This window comes from Lactuca serriola, chromosome 4 (assembly GCF_051521515.1).
Source record: "Lactuca serriola cultivar US96UC23 chromosome 4, Lser_US96UC23_V15, whole genome shotgun sequence".
In the NCBI taxonomy this organism is placed as follows: domain Eukaryota; kingdom Viridiplantae; phylum Streptophyta; class Magnoliopsida; order Asterales; family Asteraceae; genus Lactuca; species Lactuca serriola.
Window position 1 is genome coordinate 280,386,820 of NC_136411.1, and position 26,025 is coordinate 280,412,844.

Below are 26,025 nucleotides of genomic sequence, written 5' to 3' on the forward strand. Positions count from 1 at the left end.
AAAATGATGAAGCAAGATGAATATGTTTTGAAGACACTTGAAAAGAAAACTCAAGGTTAGTATTTATAAAATTATAATTTACTTTGATATATAATACCGATTATCTTTATTTTTTTTTAAATGAACAGAAATTAGACAGAGTCCAAGATTACATAAACGAAAACGAAAAAGTCGATGAAGCAAGAAAAATCTGTTTTCTAGACACCTGAAAAGAAAACAACTAAAGGTTAGTATTTATAAAATTATAACTGAATTTGGTATTATAAAATTAATTATTTATAAATTTGTTAAAACATGAACAGTAATCAGATAGAGTCCAAGACTTAAAATGATTGAATACAAAAAATCTGTGACTCCTATTAAAGTTGAAGATAGCCTTGTAAAGAAAGAATCTGATGAAAAAATAACAGGTTTGTTTATTATTATTCACATGTTTAATTTACAAAGTTATAAACAAATTCACATGTTTATTTTATATATTATATTATATTTTGCAAAACAAATTCACATGTGAATTTCTTGTATTGTTAGTTATTTTATATTATATATGTTATATTATTAGAAGCTTATGAAAATTATTGACTAACAGGAAAAAGAAAAAGAAAAACAAAGACTCTGGAAGTAGTCAAAGAAAAAAGGCAAAAGTGCCAATAAATCCAAATGACAGAGAAAAGCTATAAACAAAGAAGAGAGAAAAGTTGTCAGAGAAATAGGATTGGGATCTTTGCTGAGAATTGTAACCAATGGAATTTCTGGGAAATTGGTATGTTTTGTTGTGAATTCATTCAATCCATCAGATATGAAAATCCATCTACCTAATGCAAAGATAGACATAACACCAGAACTTGTTCATGATTTGCTTGGAATTCCTCTAGGTGGAAAAGATATATATAACACTGATCAATGGGAAGGAAAAGAATTAATGGACTGGAAGCAACAATACAATTTCAAGGCTATGAGACCATCAGATGTTTAATTGAAAATTAAAGAATCATCAGATTCAGGGATTATTTTCAGAACAAACTTTGTATTATTGTTTGTTAATACCATTTGTGAACAGAATAAGCCTGTAACTTGTTAGACAACAATATTGCCACATTTGTTAGGCAAAACACCTATGAGAGAAATTGACTGGTGTGGTTTTATAACCAATTGCTTGAAAATGTCAAAGACGACATGGGATGAAACTGATAGAGGAAACTACTATTGTGGGCCACTTCTTGTATTATTGGTAAGGAAAATTCTTATAATTAACACTTTTATTTATATTATTATAAGAAAACTAATTAATCATAATTTTTTTTACATAAACAGCTAGCTTATTTGGAGTTTATGAGAAATTATAAGAATGAAAAAAGACAAATACATGCATTACATTTTTGTGATTATGAAATGATGGTGAAAATTGAAAAAGCTGAGTTAAAGAGTGGTGACTTTGGAACTTTGGAATGGAATGATAATGTTATAGAGAATGATGAAGAATCTGACACCGATGAAAATGAAGATATGAAACTCGATGTAAGTTAATAATCTATATAATTTAAAAAAATTGAAGTTAAATTACAGATATATATGCTATAAAATTGTAGTTAAAATGAAATTCATAAAGTGATTCACATTGTGAATATAAAAGTGTATTTTATTACTTTCTCTATAATAAATTCACAAAGTGAATATGTAATTTATTAAAATGCAGTAAAAATGTGATACCTCATCTATGTATTCATATTCTGAAACTGTCATTTATTATAGAAAAAAGTTAAAAAAAATGATTTTCTTTGACATTTTTATCTCATTTCGCAGGAACTGGTATTCAAAGCGAAAAAGGATTACAAAAAACTAGTGAATGATAAAATGAAGTTTGGAAAGTTAATTGAGTTTTCAACAACAAAATTCACAGAAAGCAATGAGTTGAAAGATATGAAGAAAGTCTTTGAACAATAATTCATTTATAAAACTCAAAATGAAGATGATGCAAAAGGTGACAGGGATGAAGATGAAAAAAAGCGAAGAGAATTTGAATGAACATGAAATAAAGAATCAAACAATCATGGTAACACCAGGAAATCTGTACAATGATCCAGTAGTGCATGAGATTGCTGATTCTATTCAATGTATTTTAAATTTTGATAATTATGATGATTTTGAAAATGTAAAAAGTTTTAGAGAACAAAAAATAGATGATAAAAAAAATACTATAAAATCATCAATGCCTAGTTTTTCACTTGGACTTGGTCTTGGTCTAACACAAGAGTTTCAGGAAGGAGATGAAAGCAGTGAAGATGAACACATGAAGAAAAAAATAAAAGATGAAAAACTTGATGAAGGAGAAAGTTATGATTCAGAAGAAACAGAATGTGACAACAATATCTTAGGAATTGAAGATGATGAAGACAAAAAAAGAGAAGTAGGAAAAAGATTAAAAAAAACCATCACTGAAGCTATCTTCTCCTTATAATAAAAAAAAAACAGGTCTGTGCATCAAAATTTGTAGATCCAGATGAAGTAAAAGTATAAGATAGAATTTTTTTTAGAATTGGTAATAGCAGGTAATAATTCATGTTATCTTTTATTTAAATACAATAGTATATAAAAGACAAATACAAATTAATTTTCTATTAACTGCTTTTTTGTTTTATTTGATTACAAATTAAGTGAGAATGTATTTCAGACTAAGAGGGGGTATGTGCTTAGAGGAGGAATGATTGAAACAATGCAGGCAGGATTATGGGTACAAGCACATGTCATTGATGCTTGGGCTGATATTTTGAACTATGAAGAAAAGCTCAAATCAAATTCTACACTGAATCGGTATTTCTTTGACACATCAATTGTGGTAAGTTAATTAAAAATATATATATATCATCATAATGTTGATAATATAATAAATACAATTTTCAATAGTTCTGAATAAGTAATAAAATTCACACAGTGAATCCCATTATAATTCATAGTGTGAATAATTTAAAATTTAAAATTTAACTTATTGCGAATTTAACAATTTACCCTTTAAAGATTGATGTATATTTAAATTTTTTTGCAGAGACAGTTCATATTTGACAAAAATATCCCTTTCAATCAAATATTTGATAAATTTGAGTCAAATATGAAAGATGCAATGAAAAAGGACAAAGAACTTCTGACATTTGAAAAGGTTCACTTGGTAATAAACTGTTCTTTTTGTGGAATATATTACATATTTTTAACAAAGTTTAACAATTTAAATTATTAAACAGGTGTTTTTACCAGTTCATCAAAAAAATCACTTTTACATCATCTGCATAAACTTAGAGGAACCAGCGGTTGATGTCATTGACAATAGGAATTTAATCGCAAAGTTTTCTAGAGCTTATCATGATGCACCTAATGAATTGGTAAGAATATTAAATTTAAATTATAAATATAAGTATTAATAGACTGATAATCTAAATAAAATAATAACTATAGAAAATGACAATTTCTTTTTTGTAGAAAATACTTTTTAGTAGGCACTTGATGAGGGTCAATCACAAATCAGCTTTAACTTTGGAGGGTGTTGAAGCAGAAAGGGTGAACATGAATTGGCGCACGAGGGATAATCATGTTGACTGTGGAGTTTTTTGCATGCGTCATTTGGAGACATGTATGGGAGATAAAACAGTAAATTGGACATGTGGATTGCCAAAAGAATCAAAACAACAACAAAGTGTGTTAAACGATTTATACATTAAGTATTTGACAAAGATACTATTGAGTGACGCAAACACACACAGGTCAAAAATCATTGCACAAACAGCTAAGTTTGCAAAAAAAGACTAATGAAGAAATAAAAGATTTGCTCGACAAGGGATGGAAAAAAAGGGGAGAAAGGATATAGTACTTCAAGGATTGGAAAAAGTAGTGTAAAACTTAAAACTTAGTTTTTTATTCATTATTAGTATAAGTTTAGATGCACTTTAATTTCTTTAAGAACATATACATGCTTTTTATGTTACAATTTGATGGTAGTTTCTATATCAAATATAATGAACTTTACTAAATACTTAAAAGATGTTTATATTTTCATGTGAATGTCTACATGTATGTTATACAATTACATGTTTTATTAAAAATATGATATTGGTGTGTGGGTGGGGGGAAGTGATTATATTTTTACTTTGAATAAAGAGTTGAAAGTACATTCACATTTCATACATTTACTTCATTTCTTTTGGTCTAAATTATTAAATGTTAATGTAATAACAATACAATATATGTAGAAAATTTACATTGTTTATATGTCAACCTTGTGAAAATTTTATATGTAAGATTAACTATGTGAATTACAGTACATATTATAACATGTATATTTTATATGTGAGGTTCACAATGTGAATTATGGTACATATAGATCATTAAAACAATTAATAGTTGAGATTCACAATGTGAATTAAATTACATTAAGACAATCTTTAACATGAAAATTTTATATATGAGATTATCTATGATAATTAATATACATAAATTAAAACATTAGCATGAAATTTTTATTAGAAAATATTCAAAAAACTAACATTAAAAAATATCTTTAACCAAAAACAATAAATTTGAAAAACATATATTCTATTATTAGAAATAAACTCTAAAACAATGAATATCAAAATTAACATCAATATTTCAACATTTCTATCCATTGAATGACCATTACAAAAATCAAATCTTATTTTACTCGTCTTAAAAAGAAAAAATTAGAAACAATCAGCCTTCTGTAACCTCAGATTCTAAATCAGACTTCTTAAACCTCAAAATGCAACTCCTAGCATTGTGATTTGGTTTATGACATAAACCGCACAACCTAGTACCCATTTTAGATTTCTCAATCACTTTCTCTCTAGTGCTCTTGATTCTTTTACCACTGGCCCATCCCTTGTTTCTGATCCCCTCTGGATTATGAATGTTGATAACATCAGGTACTGCAACTCCAATAATTTTTTCAATGTGAACTGATCTACTCGAAGATGCCCTTGATGAGGTACATAAAGGAATACCACTATCAACCTCCTGAAGTCGCTTTATATATTTAGCCAACTCATCCTCATTATTTGCTATCTTGTTAATGGACAAACGAAGAATAGCATATGCTTCTTGAATCACACATTCATTTTTATTGCCTTTATGAGGATATGAGTACTTTTTCTCAACAATCCATTAGCTATGATATCTTTTCCCCATCTCAAAATGAAATTTGATGGAATTTCATCATACTCTTTCATATTTAATATGAAAAACATATGACGACATAACAATCCTTCCTGGACAAAAAGCATGCAGGTGCAACTGATGCTAATGCTATCACCCCTTCTACTAAATACAACCTACAAAATTATCATTAATAAACAAATTAATATGTGAATAAGAAATTCTATCTCATACCATTCGATAAAAATTATACAAATTAACATCAATTCACATTATTAATCAATAGGTCATTAGAAATCATAATACTATAATATAAATATGTACTTCAAATCAAATTCACAAAAAAAACATATTCCATACTAATCTAATGAAAAGTACAAACCAATTTATAACTCTATAAAATTCACACTATTAATTAGCAAAACATCCTACATTCATAGTGTGAGTTTTGAAACTACATTATATATATATAATAAACTGTATTAGGACAAAGAGACATACCTTGTAACGAGTATTAGGACAATGAGAAGGAAGACTATTTCGATAAAAGTCATCAAATTCTTCATCCTCATTCACATTTTTTTTAATCAACTTTTTTTTTTCTTCTTATCTCTCAAAACATAAACTTCACTTTCATCTTCAATAACTACAGATTCTTGAACACAATAAAACACGGATTTATATAACTCTTTCTGAATGTCCAAGAAAATATTATGTGTATAAATTTCTGATGCATGCTTTTCAATAGCCAAAGGAGTCCTTAGCTTTGGGGTAGTAGTTGTGGACTGATAATCTAATAAAGATTGAAGATGCCTTTGCTTCTCCATTGCACTATCAAACGACATATGAACTTCACCAAATTTGATTTATGATGCAAAAAATGTGAGAAAGCATTATTCAGACTCTTTGATCTTGAAGTAGTTCGCATCAAACCAGAAAGTTCAAGATCTCTCATAAAAGCTGGAATCCATAAATCCCTTATTTTAAAAACAGACCTTAACCAGTCATTTTCTTTTAGAGGAAACTTATCTAACATTGTTGACCACGAACTTTCAAAATCTTGTGGAGAACATTGAAGATTCCATATAATATCAAAAAATGTCTTCTGGAAGTCCGGATGGTTATAAACATCGATAGGAATCTAAAAAAAAGAAACACATAAGAATCATTACATATGTTGAATATTTGATGTAATTCATATTAACATAACATTTGGTTCACATTATGAATTCACAGTGTGATTTATGATTTAGATTTGTTCCTTTCACCATATGAAAATTTACATTGTGAATTCACTATATGTTTTATGATCTATATGGTTACAAAACATATATAGGAATCAAGAAACAAAAGATATACCTTTTCCTCAAGTTTTTGAGGGATGTGCCACATGCATAGTCTATGCTTCGATTCAGGAAAAACAAAATTAACAGCCTTCTTCATTGATGAATCCCGATTTGTTACAATCATCATGGGAGGCTTGACAAATGCTTTACGAAACACTTCAAGCAACCACACATATGCATCTGCTGTCTCACGAGCTAGTAAACCAGCAGCAAAAGTAACACAACGCTTGTGGTAGTCAACTCCAGTAAAAAGAACAAATACCATAGAATACCTGAATTTTTTTGATAGGTATTGTTAAAAAGAACAAATAAGGTTTAGGAATTACTTGTTTGTTTGATAAGTAGCATCAAACGATAGTACATCTCCAAATTCCTTATAGTTGGCTTTCGAAGTATCATCAGCCCAAAAAAGTCCAGTAAGATGATCATCAACATCTTTTTGAAACTCAAATGAAAAATTAGAGAAACACAATTTTCTGTTTGTCAATATATCCACAACCATTTGGGAATCTTTGACACCAATTTTACAATTCAAATCTCTATGAAAAATTTTAAAGTCAACTGCAGTCCCTCCCCTAGAATCAAAGTCACCCTTCATACTACTCACCAAGTTATAAGCTTTTGAAACACCAATGTTACAAGTACCAACCTTATGTATAAAGGATTCATCAAGCAAATCCATTTTCCTATTAATCCTTAATAAGTGCAACTGATCTTGAGCAACAAGTTCATGGTTGTGATCTTCAACAAATACATAAATGTAGAACATTAAAGAACATCGGAGATTTTTGAACTTTGAAACAGCAGGGTATCCATTCTTCTTAGAAGAAGTTCTCTTTCTCTTAACATCTGAAAATTTCATATTAACATTTTCATTCTTGAATGACTCCGTGAAACCAGATCTACTACATGTCGAATATCTAATACGAATTGTGCCATCATTGTATCTTTTTTGACTTGACATATTCACATCAAAACCACATTCTTGACCATAAGTCTTGTAAAAGTCAAGACCAATGTCCAATGAATCAAACAACAATCCTTTGAAAGGCTTCTTATGTATCAATTTATCATAAGGAACAAGCTTAAAACTTTCAGTATTGTAGAGCTCAAAATCAAAACTATAACGAGAATTACTGTTATTTGAATGATCAATATTCATACTTGAAGATGATTGATCATGAACTGCAAAACCAAACAAAACATTTATTTTATTACATTATATAGAAAATGTGAAATTTATATTAAGAAAAAAAAACTTACGTGATTGTTCATTAATAGTTGAATGCAAATCTGAACAAGAATTCAAAAAACTCATAATGAATCGTCGATAACCTGGAGTTTATATACAGATTAGAAATATAGAATTGATAATTATACAAAAAAACGAAACAAATAAACAAGATAATCACAAAACTTTAAAATATATGCACAAGATAAGATAAGATTTCAAAATCACTAAAAGTTTGGGAAAAACTTAAATGTCAGAAGATGCACAAGATATAATTGATTATCTAAATGTTGAATATGCATTACAGAGGAATGATTACAAAAACGATCGAATGAAAAACAGTAACATCAAACGCAAATTCAACATACGGCATAAAAATAGCAAATTAACAATAAAAACATAACAATTTGAAGATTAAACAGTAAAATCAACAGAATTTGACAATAGACGATTACAATAACAATAAAAATAAGTTGATAAACAATGCATCAGAATTGACCTAATAATCATAAAAGAAAGATGAATAGATATTAAAAATACCTGATTATTAGCTGAAATCTAAAGAAACTATTAGTAAATTGGATGAAAAATGTTGATTTCGAAGAACAGCCGAGATTTTGGATTGATCGATGAAGGACATTGACAGAAGACGCTAACGGAGACAAACGGCAACATTAGATTAGACGCTGAACTTACAAAAATGTCCCTCTGTGTTTTTTTGGTTAATTAAGGATTAATGACCAAGATTAAAAGAAAAATAGATGGTTAAGATGGGTTCCTTGGTTCTTTGATCCATATTGGTCCATATTGGTTCTCTATTGAACTTTTCCCTATATATATATAGGGTTGGGTTCATATGAGACAATAAGATTTTGTGAGACAAGAAGACAAGATATGAACCACTCTTTATAAATAATTTAGGGCTGAGATTAAAACAAAAAAGCTGGTGGAACACGGTGGCAATTTTGAAATTATTTCAAAGTTGAAGATTAATTCATGGACACGGAGGGCTATTCTTGTCAATTTGCTTTAGTCACCTGGTACCTGAATCACGTCGCATCCTGTTTTACATCTTTCTTTCTCAAACAAAAAGTTCTCTTTCAAACCCTAGAACTCGCATCCCCTTGAAATTTGTCAATTAATTCCTTTCATTCTGATTCATCTTTGATTTTGAAAAAAGTCCATCGATTAAAATTAAAATTTTCATTTATGATTACCTTTGATTCTGATTAAAAGTTTCTTCAGAAACTTTCTTGATTAAATCTAGAGAAATTTCCTAAACAGTCGATTAAAATCGTAAAAAAAGCCCTAAAAACTGATTTCGATTCATATTCTGGAAATCATGACTTCATTCTACCTAAAATCAAATCTTGATTAAATCTCATTATGAATCTCTCAAAAAATCATCTCCAATTCAAATACATGATTCTGATGAAGAGCATAAAAGAGTTATTTCAGGTATTTTTTTTGATTAATTAGCTTCTAGTATAAATTCTGTTTAAATAGGGTTCTAGATCTAAGTATTTTAAGTATTATGCTTAGTAAAGTTTATGTCCAGACGTTGTTATGTTGATTAGTTAGATGAGGTAGTACAAATACATTGAAATATGGTTCAATCCATTAATAAAGTAGGCATTTTGGTTTGGTAAGATTGTGATATTATTTACTAAACTATGTGTTGATACAGACTATTCTAAAATTTTGTGTAGTATTATGATATTTCTATGTAATATTATGAGATTACAAATGAAGTTGATTTAATCTCGTTCATGATAAAACCGTATTCAGACATATGTTTTCGATTTCAATTGTTTCCAGTAACAGATCTTGTATTTTTTTTTCTATTTTCATCTAGTGATTATAATCAAAACAACAATATTAACCCTTATCTACTCTGCTTCAAAGAAGTAACAAAGTTGAGGATAAAGAATTAAAAGCAAAGTTCTCAAACAAAGTAACAAGCTAATTCCAATAAGGACCATATACAAGTTATTTAAGGTATTATGTTGACTAATTATCTTCTAGTATGAATTTAGTAAAACGTGGTTTTTCATTTTAATATTCAATGTATTCTTATCAGTATAATCTAAGGTCAAGTGTTATTGAGTTGTTTAATAATTAGATGATAAAGTACAAATATAATGATGTAAGTTTTAATATCAAGAATATTGTAGACATTTGGATCTTGTTGGAAACCAATAATGATTCGGTTATAGACAAAGGCTGAATGAAAATGTAATTGTAAGGTTCAATAGATAAAGTCAATAATGAACAATCAGTTATGGAAAAGTATTTTGGACATTATGATTTTGTTAGAAACTACTTGCTTTGAACCTCTTGGTGGAGTACTGTGTAATATTATGATAATATTTGATATGCCATAAACTTATGTGAATCATTCTAGAATTATGTGTCATATTATAATTTTAGATACAATGATTTTGTTAGAAACAAATTGCTTTCAATCTTTTTTTTAAGTAATATGTAATATATGATTTTAGACATTATGATTTTGTTGGAAACATGTTGTTTTGAACTTTTTGTTAAGTAATGTGTAATATATGACTTTATACATTCTGATTTTGTTGGAAACAACATATTTTGGACCTTGTTGTGAGGTAATATGTAATATTCTGATAGTACTTGATTAATAATCTAGTAATGTGAAATATTATGAAATTACGTGTCATCTTATGATTTTAGACTATGTAATATTTTAAAATTATAACTTAGTGTTATAAGAATGTTGTCATTTTAAGAAATAAAAAAACTCCTCATCACATACATATTTCTACTAATCCTTCAACTAGTACTAGTTTTCATGTTTCTTAGTTGCGGGTGGATTCTTCTCATCAGGTAATAGTAGATGTCATTGACTCATCCTTGGTTGCTAACAATTCCAATGTTGATAATTCTAGTATTCATGTTATGCTATTATGCCTAAATGAAGTTATTCTCAAAATATGTTGAGACATTCGAGGTATTTAAAATATATTTTGACTCCAAATGTTATTTTGTTTAATTTATCTTATTATCTAGTGAAAATTTAGTAAATAATTGTTTAGTAACTTGATATTCCACATATTCTGATTTGATAAGTCATATCTAACTTCCTAATTTGATTAATGATGTTATTTTGTTTGATTAATTGGATGATCCAGTAAAGATATAGTAAATAGTGTTTGAGAACTTGATATTCTAGGTATTTTGGTTTGATAAGTCATATGGTACTTCCTAATTTGATTTTAGATGTGTGTTTTTATTAAATGGATGATTTAGTAAAATTTGGTAAAATGGTGTTTGATAACTTGATATTCTAGGTATTCTATTTTGATAAGTCATATAATACGTCATAATTTGATTTCAGATGTTATTTCCTTAATTAAATAGATGGTTCGGTAAAAAAGATTAGTAAATTAGTGTTTGATAATATAATATTCTAGGTATTCTTATTTGATAGGTTAGATGTTACTTCATAAATTTGGTTTTAGATCTTATTCTATTGATTAACTAGACTCTATTTCCTACTTTGATAAGTGAAATATAAATCATACACCAATGACTTTATTGTGTAAGGTTAATGTCTATATGATTTTGATTAATATTATATTGTAGTTTATGCTTTATAATGTCAATATTCTAGTTTTTGTCAAGTATTTAAAAAACAAATCCATGTATTATTTTAGTTTATGATGTGTGGCCTGAATCTTCTTGTATTTATTTTCCTAATTGAAGCATGGTATATGTTTTTATGCAAAGCAAGTGACAAGAATTACTAAGTCAAGAGCAAAATATATTGTTGATACTAAAGCTAAGAAAGTTAATGATAGTTCAACTGATAGGTCCTCATCAGAGCTTGAAATAAACAACAAGGTATAACATTAAACACACTAATATATATGAAGATCTGACATAAATATTCTAAGTTAAGGTATTCTGAAGTGTTATATTCTACTATTTACCATGTTGATTATTCTTAGAATGTACATATTTTTGTATTCAATTTTATATTAGGTTATGAAATAATGCATATGTTTTTTTTCCAACAGATTTATACTATATAATTTGATGCAGATCAAATAAGAAGAAAAAAGATTATTGAAGAACCTAAGTAATATGAAAATCTTGATAAAGAAACTTGGCATAATATGACGAGGGAATGGATTGATGAAAAAGAATGCATTGGATGGGATCCAAAAATAGAATTAATGGAAGTTTGGAAATGTGTGATTGTGAATGACATTCAATCATTTTCTTTCTTACGTTTTCTGTATTTTGAACAAAGTATGTATGAACAATAGTTACGTTTTGAATCTTCGAATTCCTTGTTATGTTTCATAAAATACTAGGTATGGTTGGAAATATGATGTACTTATGATAAATATTTTTCTTGCAATATTGTAATCAATCATATATACTCCAATGTTTTTGATACATTTAAAATATAATTGTAGAGAATCATAGCCTCATCGTTAATATCATTAAATATTGTATCTATATCAGGCGTGACTAGAATCAACATCTTGAATGTAAACTAAAGAACCATTAGCTACAATGAATATGATACTTGAGTGAGATTTCTCTACAACATCATTACTTTGAGTTACAAAAAAAGAATAACCAAATAGAATAATATTATGATAATATTCGAGATTTTCTAGCATTAACTTAAAATCAATGAGTATTTGTGTAATATTCTAATAGTATACATGTTTATACATATAATATTTTAATAGAATAAAAATTAAACTTTTCTATTATCATTAGAATGATGCACTAAAACACACTAAGGTCATATAATGCTGAAATCAAAGCTTTTAAATGGCTAATAATATGTAAGAGAAAACAAAATCAAACTAGATACAATATTTATAGTGCAAACTAAAGAACGATTTAATACCATCATCAATATCATAGTTGACTTTAATGTATGTATGTCGAATATTGTATAAAGTCTCATTAACATCTACCATTAATACAACCTTCCATATATTAATTAGAATAATTTTTTGTGTATTGCTTCAAAGAACAATGAAAATCAAATATTAAAAGTACCTAATTGTTTGTTGAAATCAAAGATTACATGCAATTACTAAAGATAAGACGATATGTAAAGGATAAAAATGGATGATCGATTGCTAATAAAGCTTCCAATTTCGGTAATTGATTAATGATCAATCTCAAACTATGATCGTGTTGCTTTAATAAAAATCAACAAAATGACAATTAAACAAGATTCTTCTGCAACATCATTACATTGACCTGCAAATAAAGAATCTTCAGTTAATAATTTATAAATATAGTCATAAATTAATTGAAATAAATACTATATATGTACAATGTATTCTTATTGATCATCATGAATTGATTTACAAAAGAAATTACGTAAGAGTAGTATCATTTGTTATTATCTGTTACAATAATAATTTATATTCTATGTTCTTGTATGTATGTAGAATATTCTATTAGAACAATATTGTATGTTTTTTGTGACAAAAGAAACAAATATGATATTGCGTGTATCTAACTGTGAGAGTAATATTCTATATTTTTTGTGAAAAAAAAATAAACAAAGATGATTTGTTGCTCAAATCTTATTGCTTCAATTAAATTATTCTTTATTTTTTCCAAAATCGACCAAAGCTTCAATTTTCTCTGATATGATACTTTAATACAGAAGATGAACTTTTATTTTTATAATCGTATTGCTTCAACTAAAACGAACCAAAAAGAAATTCTATTAGAATGATATTCTATGTTCTTTCCTAATAAACTAATATTCTATATTTTATATTCTTGTCTATATGTATTCTATTAGAATAATATTTTATGTTATTCATGACAAAAGAAACAAAGATGACCTTTCTTGTATGTAGAATATTCTCTTAAAATAATAATCTATTTTTTAGTGACAGGCGAAACAAAGATGATAAGTTTCTTCAATCATATTGATTCAATCAAAATATTATTGATTTTTTTTTCAAAATCAACAAAAGCTTCAATATGCTATGATATGATGCTCTAATATAGAAGATGAAATTTTATTATTACAATCGTATTGCTTCAGTTAAAATATACCACATAAAGCTCCAATTTTGAGAATGAGTATGAAATACAAAAAAAAAAAGAAGCTTACATGAAAATGATAAAAATTGATTATCAATATATTGCATACAAGCACTCAGTTTGCCTATCTCTAGATGTTAATAAGAGCAGTCAATATTTCTAAAACCCCTTATTGCATATTAGTAAGAGCAACCCCTTATTGCATGTTAATAAGAGCAATAAATATTGCTAAAAAACAATTTTGTTTGAAGAAAAAAACAATTTTACCCAAAACTATGGTAAAAGGGACATCTCCAACCTTTTGTGTTTGAGTAAAAGCATACTTCCACATAGTTATCGTAAAGTTAGTAAGAGTAACATTAAATCATATTACACCAATTTTGACATCAAATTTCAAACCATACTCCAATTCTTAAAGAGAACTTTAGTCATAGGAAGGAGCGAGTGATAGATACATCAAATTCTTAATTCATTTAGGACTATCATCAAACAAGTAGAGTGCATGTATTGTTGCTGAAAATTGTTGATTGAATGAAAGTTTAAACTCAAACATTGAAATAGTTGATATATTTCTCAAAAACATATCCTATGTTAACTTTTCTTCTAGATTAAAAACAATTAACATGAACTAAGTAAATCAATCAGTATGATGTTCTATTGCTTCAAAACATATTGTTTAATAGTGCTGAAATCAAACAATGAAAGTGATGAAAGTTGTCATACATTGATGAATTTCTAAAATAATGAATCAGAGAGTAAAAATCAAAACTTGAAAGTGCATAGACAACTATAAATGTTTAAGAATTGCAGAAAGTGCTAACCACAACTTATAAACAGAACTACATATGCCAAAAAACTAAACCTCAATCTAATGATCACTTTCAGATATAGAATGATGAAGAAGATGAACTGGTAAATCACTAAAATCGCTAATTTAATAGTTGAGATTGTGATAGGAGAGGATAATTTAATTGATCAACGATTTTTGATTTCAAAATCACAACAATCTGGTAGAAAGACTTGATGATCGAAGAAGATGAAGATCATGATTACCTGAATATGACGATTTTGATACAAGAGGATAACTGATCAATCAGTGAATGATGGTCCTATATCAGCGATGAATTGGCCAAAGACTTGAAGATTGATGGAGACGAATATCTTGATTACGTGAATATGACCCTAGTTTCTATAACAGATGTGCTGATGCGATATTTAACCTAATAATGACTAATATACCCCTAATTAACAAGTGATGTACGTTAGTAAGTCTTAATCATGTTTTTCTACCTGCCACATGATTAGTTATGATCAACGGCTAAGATGTTGTCCTCGTGTCTCACAAAAAACCTTTGGTCTCAAATGAACCTCATCCTATATATATATATATATATATATATATATATATATATATATATATATATATATATATATATATATATATATATAACTGAATAATTTAACTATAATCGTACAACGAGTGAGATAGCAAACGGGGAACAAGCTGCGTTGTAAAGCCTTTTTGTATGGTAAAGCTAATTCTTTTAAAGACTACATCCATAGATCTAGGGATATAACATTGATATGTATGATCTGGTGTAGTCTATTAAGAGTTGATATAATCTATTTTATGACAAATTTAATAGTTAAAACTTATTTATAAAATCTAATCAATGACGTATTTAATAGTGAAAAGCAGGGTTGTTAAAATTAAGATCGTATAAACCCTATCTAAATAGCATAACTTCACCAAACTTTTCCTGTTATGGTCGCTAAAGGCTTTGCTTCTACCCGCTTTATAAAGCATTCAATTGTCATTACTATAATTTTCATTTTCACTTTGCATGGGGCTTTAGGGAAAGGTTTGACTATATCAATTTCTCATTGGATGAATAGTTACGGCCTAGTGATGTTGACCATTGGTGTCGCCGCCATTCTCGAAATTGGGGAATGTTATCTGACATTTCTTGCATATGTATGTTGTTGTCTTGGCATCTTCATACATCATTGGACAATAGTATCTAATGATGTATCTTTTAGATACGTCATGGCAAGGTGGGCCAGACAACATGAGATGGATCTTGTGTTGTTAACCATGTTGTGCATCAATTTGGTTAGCCGGCGAGATAGTGCATTCTTATGGACCTATGCCTCGATGAAATTAATGAGAAGAATGGGTCAAGAATGCATGTGCCTGATGTCAGCAAAAGGAGCATCCTATGTTCCATTAACGGAGATTCCATCCCCACCAATCAGGACCAAAGAATATCTCTTGTGGAGACATTATAGAGAATAATGAGGTGGTCCTACACCAACGCGCCTCTAAGAGTGAGGTATGAAAAACCCTACCTATATAATGAAAACGACAGTCTCTTTCTCTCAAGTACGATCTGATAACTCTATCTCAGATTACCACCTCTGACCACCAATCACCAGTTTGATTTGATAGTTTCATCACCTCCTCGAGATCTCCTCCCGAAACGCTACAAACATATTCGTTTGTTGAGTATGACTGTAGAGCACGAAGGATTCCATACTATAAGTGATCTAGAGGGGTCGACGTTACATCACTGGTGCCATCTGTTGTGTACAATAACGAACACAAATCTACGTAATCACATCCATCAAACAATGGCGACTGAAGACACATGAAAAGGAAGTGGAGCTGCTCAAAGTCTGATGCGTCCAATGCAACTGCTACAACTGATAATACAATTGGCTTCACTACCAAAATCGAACCAAACAGTCATCCAAGCAACATCTTCATATCCATAAGCATAATATGGATGCTCGGACTTACGCATGTTCTAACATCGCCACTCTTTCCACCGTTAACCGGGTTGCTGACATTGTTGAGCAATCCACACCAAATTATCAACACTAACACCTCTTATAGTGTAACAACGGGGATAACAACAATTACATTCCAATATCATGCCCATGCACTGCCATTGTTGGCACCGTTGCCATCGTCGTTCACTCCAAAAAACTATATGTTTATGTCGGCAACTGGTATACCCCAGACAACACAACCAACACTACCAATGGTAATGCCTAGAATCTTCCCTAATGTCTGTGCAAATCCCTATATGCCTTTACAAAAGTCTTACCATCCTTGCACAACTCATTATACCTTCACCCACACAACAGTCTATTAACCATACTTCACCTACAATGCAATAGGGCGTAGTGTGAGATCCCATTCATAGCACGCCTATTGAATTACGAAATACCAAACACATCCAAACTCCCAACGTTGAAAACATATAACAGGACATCAGATCCAGACAGGCATATCGATGCTTATGAATGGACGATGACTTCGTTAAAATTAGATGAGAGGTTCTGGTGCATCTATTTCCCCACAACTTTAGAGGGAAACGTCAGGATGTGGTTCAAAACGTTAGCCCCAAGAAGCATAAGCAACTTCGTACATTTAAATTATGCATTCCTGACAAACTTCATGCAATTAAGGAGATATCAGGGAGACATGAAATCATTCGATGTAAGCAAAAGGGTTGCATCCCCCGCCCTCGCCCCCGAAATTCCCCCATTCCTCTGCCTCCTTGTAATGTCCTGAAAATCACAAGATAAAATTTTCATTTTTTAATTATAACCAAAACACTTATTTATTCTTTATTCAAACATTTAGAAGTATGTCAAGTAAAACAATTATCAGAGTACATTCCCAAAATCACGAGTTGCGGAAACACGGGTGTATGCGATGCGATGAAGCCGGGCCCTTCCCTTTCGATCCAGAAGTACCTTAAACCATAAACCACAAACTATAAGCATAATGCTTAGTGAGTTCCCCAAAATACCACATACCATACATTACATATGAGCCATACATATCAAACATGCACAAAGAGATGCTATGTGCCAACCATAGTCTTGTCATTATGCCACGAGCTGTATCATGGTCTTCCTTGCTAGGCCGGGGGCCAAAACTATAGGTCTTACAGACAAGTGCCAGGAGACACCTCCAAGTCTTCCATGCAAGCATCACAAGTACAACTAGCATATAGTCTACAACTACTTATCTACTTAACTGCTAGAGTCCACACTCCGGTCTTGCTATAGATTTTCTAGGAGCCACCTCCAGGCCTTTCTTAAAAATGCCAAAGGTCACCCCCTAGGCTTCTTACAATACATAAACCAATAGGTATGGCATTGGTGCCTTCGACCCATAGAATAGTGAGGAGACTCGCCTCGTATTGCTGAATAACACTGATAATCTCTGACAGCTGGGTTGACACGAACCGTCAATAACCAAAAATACCCAATTAACAATTAGAATCGAATTTATATCCTCCATCTATATTTAGGGTAAAAGACCGTTTTACCCCTTATATAGCTTGGCCCGAGACTGAGGCCCAAGCATTCAATCCGGAAGGCCCAAACATGGCCCACACCATATGGTCAACCCTAATCAAACTTTTGGTCCAAGTCAAAGTCAACAACCTATGTTGACCAAACATACCGTGGACCCTTGGACACGCCATGTTCTTCCATCATCCAGATAATCAGGAAAAAGAACCCCGTCCAACATGCCGTCTTGGCTTGTAAACACGTTGTGTTTGCCTGAGATTCAACAACTTAATACAATAAGTAGTTTTCTCCGATTCCAAGAACTCTAAAGCTCAGATCTAGTCTGTAACATGGTCCAGAAGGATAAACTTTCCAACTTTATCCATTGGGACTACCCAAAAAGTTTCAAACCAATCCATAAAGCTTAATAGTGCAATGGCTTAACCAATAAGCACTTAATCCATAAAGACATAGCCCCAAAACAGAGATCTGACTTCTTGAGCTGGAAAACCATGTAAAGTTACCAAATTTACGTTCATTCATGTATAAATGAAGCTCTTAAGGTTATAAAGGACTTAATAATTGACCTAATGCATTTATGAATCCTCTTTTCTCCAAAGAGATGGCGAGAGAGATGAGCTATCCAGAGAGATAGAATCCCTATTTTCTCTCTTTTCTTCTCTCTAAAATCCTCATTCCTTCTCTTCCTTTTACCCACTAAAATTTCTAGAAAAAACCACCATTTTGCATAAAAATGTCAATCATCCACAAGAGCTCATCAAGGTAAAAGCACATAACTAAATCATGCATGTAAGTTTCTATTATTTTCTAATGATTTTATGTATATATTACTTCAAAAACCAACTTCTACTTCTTCATCTTCTTCAACTTTATTTCATTTTTGCTAAAATGGGTTTTATAACATCAGGGATGTGTTTTAACACCATGCATGTAGAAAAACATGGTTGCATGTTCATGATCTTAGCACAAAAATAGGTTATCAAGTTAAGAACATAAAACTCATTTTTAAGAGTTCTTGAGAAATAAGATTTTTGTATTTTAATGCATGTATGTAATTATGATTTTCAAATATATTTGATCTCAAGAAACATGACCATAACATTCATGGATCATGATTTCATAAAATATTTCAAAAGATTTACTCAAAGAAATGATGAAAACTCACTTTTCTAAATAATCATCATGCATGCAATCTGCCAGATTTATTTACTTGACTTTAAACTGCCATATTTCACTCATTTCTTAACCAAAATTTGAGATTATTTTATAAAATATAATATTGTGAGTTATCTTTCAAACCCATCTGACATCACTAGAAAATTCCAATATAGCATGTTTAAAGGTCTTATTCCTCACTAAAAATCTAGTAAAAATTAATTTGAGCACTTAAAATCATGTATTAATAGGGACAAAGTGATCTTGATTCAAAAGTCTTTGGAACATGTTGCAAAAATTCTCGAAGTAACATCAATAATCTATACCAAAATCACAAGAACGAAGTTTTCTCTATAATTTATTGAGCCTTTACACATGTTTTTTCGAAATCAAAAATAAGAAAACGATTTTTCATTGTTATTAAATTTTAGGAAGATGCATTCTAAAAATTTTTAGCTCAATATATATTGTCTTTATTTTTACATGAAAATAATAAGAAAATAGAGTGTTAAAGCATATAAAATACTTACCCTACTAAATAAATTCCGGAAAATATTCATGAATTACCTATACCATAAAACAACATCCACCATGAAGTTGTACAATTTTTTATTACTATTTACTATTAGTTTTTATTTTATTGTTATTAAGCACAAATAAATAACAAAAGTCAGGTTCCAAGATATAAAAATCATATTTATTATTTTTCGAAGCGTCTATATATTATTTAAGCTTCACAAAAATATTTGATGAATTTTCCACAGCCTTTTACCATTTTTCCAAGATGTAATGTATATTAAAAGAATTAAATAAGTGAAAACTAGTTAAACTTATCCAAAATTCACAAAAACTTACCAGGAAATCATTTATTACATTATAACCACAAATAAAAATTTGGAGATTTATCTTAACTGTTTACTATTTATTTCTATTTTCTTGGTATTAAACACACTTAAATTCTATAGGATTTTCTGTTCAAAAATGACTTTCAATAATTTTCCCAGATTTTTTACACTGTATATGAAGTTTATAAGAAGTTTGTTAATTTTACTTAACTGTTTACTAATTATTCACGAATTAATGCTTATGTAAGTGAATAAAACAAAGAAAATATTTAAACTATTTGGAAACCAACTTCATATTTTTCCTAGCTTTTATATATGTGAAAACACTAGTACAAAAAGTTTGGGGAATTTTTGAAATTGTTTTATATTTATCTCAATTTTGATAGAATATATATACAAAAATCCGAAAAATCATGACAAACTATTTGAAAATCAGTAAAAAGGTTACACAAAAATTATAAGAATTTTTCATGATAACTTACTATTTTTCCATGATTTTATGATTATTCAAAGAATTAAATTGGTGAAAAATAGTTAGACAAATAAAAAATTCAAGAAAAATTTATCTTAACATCTTTGACTTCATTTGAAAATTTATCTTAAAATCTTTGAAAAATTCTTATAAAGTTTGGGAAGGTTTAGAACTAAACTGATTCAGTTTTTGAATATTTAATCATTGGTACAACTCTTAAAATGTTAAATATTAACATTTCAATAATGGGAATTTTCCACTTAAATTGTTATATAGCAATTGATTCATAGAAAAATAAAATTCATAGAAAAATGTTTGTAACTTATCAACATTAAATTTTGACACAATATTTGCATAATTTTATTGTAGTAGTAAGTATATGATTTCATATTAAACTAGTGTGTACCATTATTGTAGGAATCGGTAGTGGTACAAGTAGAATGTAGTTCAAGGCACCATTTGCATCATCTCAATGCATTGTGAGTATTCACGCCTCCCCCTATTTTCGGTTTTTATGTTTTGGGGTGGAAAAGCATGTCCAAAAAACTATTTATTTTCGGTTTCTATGCAACACGAAACATGAGGCCTTATCGTTTTAAGTCACTTCCCTTTACACTTTACTCCAACCATTAACTCTTTGAGCCAATGGTTATTATGGATAACGCTATTAGGAACTGACAACTCATCACTCGCCGAATTGCTTGAGTGCATGATACCATATTAATCTATGGAACGATAAGCATAGATCTTGGTAGGGAATCAGTCAGAGGTTTGGTTGTGAACTCATTGTTTGCTCACATACATACGAAACTAGCTTACTTATTATAGCAACGAACTTTTATTATCGGAAACTTATTTACTTGTCTTAGCAACGAACTATGTTGCTCATTATAGCAATGAAACTTGTTTACTCGTTTTAGTAACGAACTTTATTTCCCATGAGAATATGAGCGTTGCATCTCATTTGGGCAACATACTTTATCTCTCATGATGACAACGAACTTTGTTTATGAAAACTTATTACTCATTTTTGCAATATATTTCTATTTATGGAAACTTTATTACTCGCTTTAGCAACGAACTTCTATTCATGCAAACTTATTTACTTATTTTAGAAATGAACATTTGTTTATGGACACTTAGAAACTAAGTGCACTTTTACTATAATGTCTTATTTAGAAATATTCTTATCCTTTTATCAAGTGTTTGGTTAACCACTTAGGTTATATCACTAGCCACTCTAGGAGCAATCCACTTAGTACTGATAATGAGTGTTCATTGGTACCAATTGACTTTAGATGTAAGGTTAGTAACTAGATAGACACTAGTAATAAACCTATGTCGAAACCTATACCAATTATTCCTCAATACCTCTTCATCGTCATCGTACTAGAGTTACAAATAGGAAAAGTGTTCCGATGCCGACACGGATGAAAATTGGAGCATCGTGTAAGGAGGTAGATGAGTCGCCACTAAATAATCATTTGAATACCATTAGTGGAAATTTCGGATTCGCGTAAGGAGGTAGATGAATTGCTACAGGCCACCTTGCAGTCTTACAACACTCCTACACTAACTGCCAACCTAGTGAATGCTACGGGCCACCCCACGGTCTTACAACACTCCTACTTTGCCATGGCCACTGCCCATGGTCTTACTGTTCATCTATTAATCCATCCATACACATCCGTAGTCAAACACATACATGGCCAAACGCCTAAGTTGGCTCGAGTCACGTCTGGAACCCCAACCTGGGTCCACCAAAAGCCTATTATTCATCACTAAGATGGCGCTAACCAACTGTTGGGAAGTTTCTTGAACTCCCAACTCGCATAGTCCTCAATCCAGATGGTCACTTGGGCCGCCTCCCCCACTTTGATTCCACTAAGCTCTCCCTGCACACAAGGTTTGAAGAATTCCCAATCCATCTTACCCCTTATGAGTGAACCACTGATAACCTGCACTTACTAATGCTGGTGTTCCATTACTAGTCAAACCAAAGACTGCACAACCCTGGAGACTAGATGAACACTCCCCGAAATCCCAGGAAAACTGATAACCACAAACACTTTTAATGATATAGAACCTAAATCTTGAAGCCCTTTGAACTGATGACAGGACCCAAACCTCAGCAATAGACCACTTCCCTTGGCACCCCAAGGGCCAACCAAGCTCAAATGCTAAAACCACTAAACTCTGACGATACTGGAGAACTAATCCGTTGAATCCTGACCATAAACCTGATGGGTTTTGAGCATTCTAACACTCCTATGGTGTACATGCAACCCTAGAAACCTTGGATCTATGTTTTCTCTAATATTCATGCAAATTTGATTTTTCCAAGGTTCTCATCCTATCTAGCATGGCATGGGGTACATGTAATATAAAAACTAGTAGAATGATATACCTTTCTTGTAGCTTGGATTCCTTAAGACCTTGTAAGCCTAGCACCCCAAATGTGATTCCTCAAATGTCTCACACAACACCACAACTCTTGGAAAAACTTGAGAGAAGAACACTTTCACTCAAAAATCGACGAGCCCTCTTTGTTCTTGTCTTAGGTGCCGATTTTGCTTACCATGAGGTTCTTTATATAGTGTGTCACATCTAGGATTACACCATGTAAACCCTAATGTGCATGGTTTTTCATTTCCCCCATGATCCATGGGTTATAACCTCCATGGAGCATCCATGGAGCACCCAATGGATCCTAACCCAATCTAGTGAATCATGAACCATAAGCCCACTACACAAGAATGAATGATTTACAAATCAATCCCCATATATTTAATTAGTCTCTTTTTTATCACAAAATTAATTCCAAATTATTTTTGATCAATACTAATTAAATAATATGATTTCATATTAATATATTAGAACTTATAATATATTAACAAACCGTAAGTGTCATTTTCTCATTTTGTCTATCCAATTGTTGAGATGCCATGCAACCCAAATGGACCATGCCAAATCGGGTCAAGTACATACTAAATATAGTTATGGACTTAGACACCTTATCTAACAATCTTCCACTTGGATAAGTCTAATAACTATAGCTACAGGTATGACGTCAGGAACCGACCAACAATCGCAGCTGTTTCAAAGTCTCGCGGAACTAAGATGATAATGATGCGCCATTTAAGATAAGTGATCATATAATCCTCTATTCTAGATATCAGCCGGACAAATACATGGAACAATGTCGTACTTATTGTCCAACAGTTTGTTTCCCGATTTCCGATTTGTTTGACATAGACCTAAACTGAACACATCAATTTGGTTATGACCGGGCCCGGTACATGGGTCAAAACAAAATTATCGAGGGGCCCAGATATCGCTTCTTGTCCTCCAAGAACTAGAAGGAACAGATAAACTTCAACACATATGCTTGTACTAACCACTTGTTGAATCATACACAAAAGCCTGTTTTATAACATCGAGTTACCGATGCGTTTTTGTACAATCAATGCACAACCAACTCATAATCAACAACTCATATCTCTAGGTTTGAAGACTTATATGATATTACCATCTCACGATGACTCGAGATAAATTCCATGAAGTGATACAAGTGAGCATGGGTTGAGTCCAATACTCAGAACTTATGAGCACTCATGAATGTTGTAGCAACTTTTGCTATGTCTAACATCTTAGACATCTACAAGCCTAATTCATGACAATCTTGATTCATATCTACTTCCAACATATGACTGACTGTGGAGAGTTTGAATAAAGAAATTACTTTGGAAGTCAAAACATGCAAAATTGAAGCAATAGTACATAATTGAAACAAGATAGCAACACTTTACTTATAAATAAACAACTTTTATTTAATCATCAAATGTCAATTACATTTTACAAGTTTTAGAAATAGCTATCTAATCTGTAAAACTAATATCTTCCTTCAGCCCGATGCACCTCGCATGCTACAAATGCTTAACCCTACAGAGTCCCTTCGTGAGGGGATCACCTAGGTTCTCATCCGATGATACCCTCTTTACCACGAGGAGTCCTTCTTCTATTCGATGTCTAATGAAGTGGTATTTTCTGTCGATGTGTCTGGATCTCCCATGATCCCTTGGTTCCTTAGCTAAGGAAACTGCACCCTCGTTGTCACAGAAAATATCCATAGGCTCCTTAATAGTTGGTACAACTCCAAGGTATCCAATGAAATTCTTTAGCCATATATCCACCTTTTCCGCCTCGCTTGCTGCTATGTACTATGATTCGCAAGTTGAATCAGCCACTGTTTCCTGCTTGGAACTGTTCTAAGTAATTGCTCCACCATTTAGGGTAAAGACCCAACCCGATTGAAAGTGGAAATTATCCCTATCAGTCTAGAAGCCAGCATCACTATACCCCACTACTCTCAAGTCAACACTCCCACCAAGGGTAAGGACCCAGTCCCTAGTCCTTCGTAGGTACTTGAGAATATTCTTCACTGCAGTCCAGTGATCCTTGCCCGGGTTCCCTTGATATCTGTTGACCATGCTCAAAGCAAAGGCCATATCAGGGCAATTACAAGTTAGAGCATACATGATCGAGCCTATAGCGGAAGCATACGGTACTCGACTCATCTCAACTATCTCAGCCTCTATACTTGGGCTCTGAGTCTTACTCAGTTTGGCATTACTCTGGATTGGTAAGGTACCTTTCTTGGAATCCTGCATGTTGAACCTTTTCAGCACCTTATCCGAGTAGGTACTTTGACTAAGTCCAATTAGTCTCTTACTCCTTTCTCTCAATATCCTTATCCCTAGGATATAAGCAGCTTCTCCAAGGTCCTTCATAGCGAAACACTTCCCAAGCCAGGACTTAACCACCTACAAAGTTGGAATGTCATTTCCTATGAGTACTATGTCATCCACATACAATACCAAAAAGCTAACTATACTCCCACTAGCCTTAACATATACACATGACTCTTTTTCGCTCCTCGAAAAACCAAACTCTTTGACTTTCTCATCGAAACAAAGATTCCATCTGCGAGATGCTCGTTTCAATTCATAGATGGATTTCTCAAGCTTAAACACTCTATTAGGGTGCTTTGCATCGACAAAACCCTCTAGCTGAATCGTGTAAACATCCTCAGCCAACTTTCCATTAAGGAAAGCGGTTTTGACATTCATTTGCCATATTTCATAATCATGAAATGCAGCTATGGCTAGCATAACCCTAATAAACTTAATATTTGCTACTGGTCAGAAGGTCTCATCATAGTCAACTCCTAGATTTTGAGTAAAGCCCTTCGCAACCAGTCGTGCTTTATAAGTGTACACATTCCCATCCATGTCGGTCTTCTTCTTGAAGATCCATTTACACCCGACCATCTTACGACCTGGTAAATTGTCAACCAAGTTCCAAACTTGATTGTCATACATGGACTAAATCTTGATGTCCATGGCTGTGACAACCCGATAT

The 26,025-nt window shown here is 31.1% G+C and overlaps 1 pseudogene; it reads right to left on the bottom strand.

Moving 5' to 3' along the window:
* Positions 1-4,716: 4,716 nt before the first annotated feature.
* Positions 4,717-7,821, bottom strand: LOC145099380 (protein FAR1-RELATED SEQUENCE 5-like; annotated as a pseudogene).
* Positions 7,822-26,025: the final 18,204 nt, after the last annotated feature.